At 34.1% G+C, this 6,554-nt stretch overlaps 1 pseudogene; it reads left to right on the plus strand.

Annotated features, from left to right (window-relative positions):
• The first annotated feature begins 5,492 nt into the window (after nt 1–5,492).
• LOC113192419 (small nucleolar RNA SNORA51) lies at nt 5,493–5,606 on the plus strand (annotated as a pseudogene).
• The last annotated feature ends 948 nt before the right edge of the window (nt 5,607–6,554 follow it).

Below are 6,554 nucleotides of genomic sequence, written 5' to 3' on the forward strand. Positions count from 1 at the left end.
ATGATTCTACATTTAGAAGATCCAAAAAATTCACCAGAATATTTCTAGAACACCTAGTAGAAGAAAAGGTAGGCCCAAATCTTCATTATGGCAGATTAGGCCCCAACTTCCTTAACAAGATTCCTAAAACACAAGAAATAAAAATGAAGAATCAGTAAATCGGATGGTTTCAAACTAAAAAGCTTATTCATAGCTAAGGAAACAATCAAAAACATGAAGAGAGAGCCTACGAAATAAGAGAAAATCTTTACCACATGCACCTTAATTAATTAGAGCATTAATTTCTAGGATATATAAAGAACTCAAAAAACTTAACACCAAAAAAACAAATAACCCAGTTAATAAATGGACTAAGGAAATGCACAGACACTTACAGAAGAAGATATACAAATATAGAAGATCAACAAATATATGAAAAATATTCAATATCTCTAGAAATTAGAAAAATATAAATCAAAACTACACTCAGAATGATAATTATCAAAATATAAGCAACAATAAACGTTGGCAAAGATGTGGGGGAAAAGGTACACTCATACATTGCTGGTGGGACTGCAAATTGGTACAACCACTCCAAAAAGCAGTATGAAAATTCCTCAGAAAACTTGGAATGGAACCACCATTTGACCCAGTTATCCCAATCCTCAGCATATACCCAAATGACTTAAAATCATCATACTGTAGTGACATGGGCCTATCAATGTTTAGAACAGCTCAATTCACAATAGCTACTAAGCTATGGAACCAATGTAGGTGCTCTTCAACAGATGAAGGGATAAAAAAATGTGGTATATATACAAAATGGAATATTACTCAGCCATAAAGAAAGAATGAAATTATGGAATTTGCCAGTAAATTAAAGGAGTTGGAAACTAGTATGCTAAGTGAAATAATCCAATTTTAAAAAAATCAAAGGCCAAATGTTCTCTCTGATATGTGGATACTGACTCACAATAAATGGTGTGGGGGAGGGAAGAATAGAAGTTCATTGGATTAGACAAAGGGGAATGAAGACAAGGGAGGGGGATGAGAATGGGAAAGACAGTAGAATGAATCGGACATAAGTTTTTATACTCATATATGAATACATGAATAGTGTAACTCCACCTCATGTACAACCACAAAAATGGGAAGTTATACTCCATGTATTTCTAGTATGTCAAAATATATTCTACTGTCATGTACAACTAAAAAGAACAAAATATTTTTAAATAAGTAAATTTTTTAAAAAGACTGCAGTGTAATAAAGACAATGTGATATATATATATATATATATATATATATATACACACACACACACAATGGAGTTTTATTTTGTCATAAAAAAGAATGCAGGAAATTAGATGGAATTTGAGAATATTGTGTTAAGCAAAATAAGCCAAACTCAGAAAGTCAAGGATTGCATGTCTTCTCTCATATGTAGAAATTAGAGAGGAAATGGAAAAGATAGGTGGGAGGAATATCAGGAAAATCAAAGGGAATCCAGTAGAACAGAGGAAAGGGACCGGGAGGGAAGAGGGGAAGGAAAGGCGAAATACTGAAGAACAGTATTGTCCAAATTCCACTGTTATATTGTGTGCATATACAAATACGTAATAATGAATCCCACCAATATGTACAATTATAATGCACTGATGTGGAAAAAATATTGCTGTGGAATTAAGCTGAAAATCAGTAACAAACAGATAACTTGAAAATCCTTCGATATTTACAAATCAAACAATACATTTCTGAAGAGCATACAGGTCAAAGAACAAATCACAATAGAAATTAGAAAATATTTTAAACAACTTAAGAATGAAAATTCTGGCCAGGGATATAGCTCAGTTGGTAAAGTGCTCACCTTCCATGCACAAAGCCCTGGGTTCGATCCCCCGCATCACAAAAGAAAAAAAAAAAAAAGAATGAAAATCCTAAAAAGGAAAATTTGTTCGACATAGATAAATCTGATCTTTAAGGGATATTTACAGTCTTAAATTTATATGTTAGATGAGAAGAAAGCCGACAAGTCAATTGTCTTAGGATCTATCTTAAGAAACTATTAAAACAACAAATTAAATCCAAAGAAGTTATCCCATCTGTGTATGATATATCAAAGTGCATATATGCATTTTACTGTCATGTATAACTAATTTAAACAAATAAAAAATTAATAAAAAAAAGGAAATAATAAAATCAATCAAAATTGTTAAAAACACAAAAAGGAGAACAACCAACAATGTTGTTTCTTTGAAAAGACTAATACTGATAAACCCATAATAAGATTAATCAAAAAGAAAATAAAGAAATAAGATAAAAGCACAAATATCCACTATCTGAATTGAAAAAAGAATATTACTCTTCTTCAGATATGTTAAAAATCATATTATGAGTAATTTTATGGAAATAGACTTGAAAGTGTACTTAAAATGGATAATTCCTTGTTGAATACTACTAAATAGATTAGGAAGAACTAGCAATAAACTTACATAAACTCTACAGAGAATTTAAAAATAGGGAACACTATCTTCTGGTATTATGAGGACAGCATATCCTTTACATCACAACCTGACGTTGTTACTAAGGAAAGTTGGGCCAGAGCTTGCTCATGTAACAAATGCAAGATCTTACATAAAATTTTAACAAGCTGGATCCAGTAATGTAACATACCAGTTCAGTTTGTTCTAGGAATATAGGTTGGTTTAACATTCAAAGATATTAGTTTTACTTGGAATGGAACCACCATTTAACACAGCTATCCCACTTCTTGGTCTATACCCAAAGGACTTAAAATTTGCATACTACAGTGATACAGCCACATCGATGCTCATAGCAGCACAATTCACAATAGCCAGGCTGTGGTACCAACCTAGATACCCTTCAATAGATAAATAGATAAAGAAGCTGTGGTATATATACACAATGGAATATTACTCAGCAATAAAAGAGAATAAAATTATGGCATTTGCAGGTAAATGGATGAAGTTAGAGACTATCATGCTAAGCAGAGTAAACTAATCCCAAAAAACCAAAGGCCAAATGTTTTCTCTGATAAGTGGATGCTAATCCATAATGGGGGGGAGGGGCATGGGATGAGTGGAGAAACATTGGATGGGGCAAGGGGTCGGGGAGGTGCATGGGGATAGGAAAGATGGTGGAATGAGATGGACATCATTACCCTAAGACAATGTATGATTGCATAAATGGTGTGACCCTACTTTGGGTAAAACCAGAGAAGTCAAAATTTGTATACAATAAATTGAAGAGCATTATGCTGTCATGTATAACTGATTAGAACAAATAAATACATTTTTAAAAAAAAGAATTATAAAACTCCTGTAGTTTCAGGACCTTTGCATTAACTCAAGACTCCAGAGCTTACTTTTCCATTTAAGATCATCCATTCAATCAATAGTACTGCAAATCAATACTATTGACAAGAGCATCATGCAAGATAACATTCTTGTAGGAATGTTACTAAACATCTGTCCTTTTCGAACAACTGTTGGGTTTCTGGGGATCATCTTTTAATTCAGTGACAACTATTCTTTAAGTTCAAGGCTGACATCTAATGATAAGGAATGCATGTGGAATAATAATTGTGAGAGTGAGTGATTTAAAGACTACATCACATGAAGGAGACATTCCAATTTCAGAGACATTATAATGTGAAAAGAAAATGTCCCTAAGAAAGTGTCTGAACATTTAAAAAATTATATATCAGTTTTATATAGTTAACCAGATTCATAGAAGGAAAGCGAAATCTATTATTTTTACAGATTAAGAAATACCATTTGATAAAATTTAATATCTATTTATGATAAGAAAACTCTTAACAAACTAAAAGTAAAATAGAACTTAATTTAATAAAGGGCATGTACAAAAAATTACTTTTAATACTTAAATATTGAACACTTTTCTTCCAAATAAGGAAAGAGTTAAAGAGACCCTATCACCATTTTTAGTCAACACTGGAAATCCAGTCAAACAATAAAGGGGGGGGGATAAAAAGCAGAGAATTGGAAATAAATAATATGTAAATATTCTTAGACAATAGGATAGTATTATTCAAAAGAATCCATTGATAAAGTATTTGAATTAATTTTAGCAGCACAATAGCTGTATAGAAAAACCACATTTACATTTACAAAACAGAGCAAAATTTGCAAAACAGCATAACTTGCAACAGCATCAAAAATACCAAATACATAGAAAAACATCTAAAAGATACATAAGACCACAAAATACACTTTTTCTCTTTGTGTCAATATCATACTTAAATTTTGAACTTTATAATAAGTAATCAGTCTTTCCCTCCCCTTTATTTTTTTCTTTCTTTTCTTCCTTCTTTAGGGCTCTATTGGCTGACTTGGCTAACTACATTTCCATATAAATTTTATAAAATTGTGAATCTTAATTTTAAAAATAAAGCCTGCTGACATTTTATTAAAATAGCATTGACTTCATTACAATACAGAGCCTTTCCATCTATGCATGGCATAGTCCTCCATTTATTAAGATATTTTGTTTCTTTGAAAAATGTTCTCTACATTTCTAATCTATAGCATTAGAAATCAATAAGTGATTTCTTTCAGAAAAATTGAAAAGGAGGGGTTATTAGAGAAGACCTTAGGGAGAGAAGAGATTATGTGTTCTACAGATAAAGAGCTGGTTCCTGATCTGAGTTTTCTTTTGCTTGTTTATTTTAAGGCAGAATGAGAAGAGAAAGCAATTCCTCAACAATCCCTTAGCATGCAACTGGGATGACCACCACTCATCCTGTATGACATGTGAACAGTGTATAAGAGTTCAAGAGGCACATATCGTTTTGTAGATCAGATTTTCAAACTACAGATTCTGGGTTTAGTGGAGTTACACTCTTATTTTCAATATCAGAGAATAAGATAGAAATGATCAGCATGCATTGCGTATAGTATGGTTAAGCACTGTTCCATGAAACTCTTACTTAAACCATATACATGTATACACACACAAATATATGTACCTGAAGATGGACCAGGAAGTATATGTGTTTCTCATCATTGAGTACAGTCAAAAATATACGGAAAGTATGAACAGATTCCAAGGGCACCATATAATATTTAACCATCCAATATTTAACATGTAATATTAACCATTAATTCATATTTTGTAGCTATACCATTTTTTCATTTAGCTCAGATGTAGTCTTTAGTTTTGTGGATATTAAGTGTTTGAGGGAATAGAATTAACAACAGTTAATGGTAAAAGATTCAGAATTAATGAATCAGTTTGAGAAGGGGCAGGAGATGCAGCTCAGTGGCAGAGTGCTTGCCTAGCATGCAGGGGGCCCTTAGTTCAATCTCCAGCACCAACAATAAAAGGAAGGAGGGAGGGAGAAAGGAAGAAACTAGAGGTTATTAGTGATTTAAGTAGAGAAGAATATGAGAACAACAATGTAATAACAACAATGTGATGAAGTTGACCTTAGCTCAGTATCTTTGAAAGACATGTTCAAGAACAATTGGGCTTTGGCTTCCTGATGCTTACCACAGGCTGTGTTCTTACCCTGACTGTAGAGAAAGAAGAAATAAGGGTAAGCCTACGCACCTTGGCCCTGATCTGTATTGTAAATGGGCAAACATGGAATTGAGAGGAAAGAAAAAAAAAAGAGGAATAACTGGGCTTTAACTCAGAGAGGGCTTTGGACACCATGTGTATCCAGAAGGGGACAGCAGGTACCGCAGACCCAGCGAATTAAGACAAAGGCAGCAGTCTTTAGAGCTGTCCTTCACCCAGCTCTCCTCTTGGCTTGCACCAGCTAGCCCCTTTCTGTAAACCACCGCTGAGCTGTGTTCGTTTAGCAATTCATCTGTCTTGGTCTTTCAGATTCTCCTTCAGTGAGCTCAGCAGTCACCCTGCTACCAATCCCGGTCTCGCTCTCCATCTCTACTCTGAAGTGCCACCTTGGCAGTTTTCTCTTGCAGCTTTCTAGGCCAGGACCATCTCCCAGCCAGTATCAACTAGGGTTCAGGCAGAAGAGACTGAGATATTGGAAGATGAACAGCCGCTTTACGCTCCACTCCTAGGTTCATACCACCCTACCCAGAAGATTCCTGGAGGTCAGCTACCACCACTTGGCATGCAATACGAAAGAGGTTTGAATAATAACAGAAATGATAATGATGATGGTGGATATTTATTGAGAATGTATTTTGTGCCAGACATAGTGGCAAGCATTATACATGGATTCACTCATTTAATTTTCATGGTGACACTGAAGTCAGTAATGTTATCCCCATTTTTAACTGAGCAAATGAGACACAGGATTTTTAAGCAACTTTCTCCTCGTCTCACAGCGACAAATTGTAAAGAACAAAGAAAGGAAAAAACTAAGAGCAGACTATGAAGTAACCAAGAAAGAAGAGAATATTGACTTGTCGGCTTGACAAAATAAAATGCTCTAGATTTTTCGTCTGCTGTCCGTCAGAACTACAAGGGTTCCTGTGCACTCCAGATAAATAGATGCTTAGACTCCAACTGACTTTTCCTGTCAACTTTTGTGTGACATCTGTGGGAATGCCCCATGTCAACC

The sequence above is a fragment of the Urocitellus parryii genome, chromosome 1, assembly GCF_045843805.1.
Source record: "Urocitellus parryii isolate mUroPar1 chromosome 1, mUroPar1.hap1, whole genome shotgun sequence".
Classification (NCBI taxonomy): domain Eukaryota; kingdom Metazoa; phylum Chordata; class Mammalia; order Rodentia; family Sciuridae; genus Urocitellus; species Urocitellus parryii.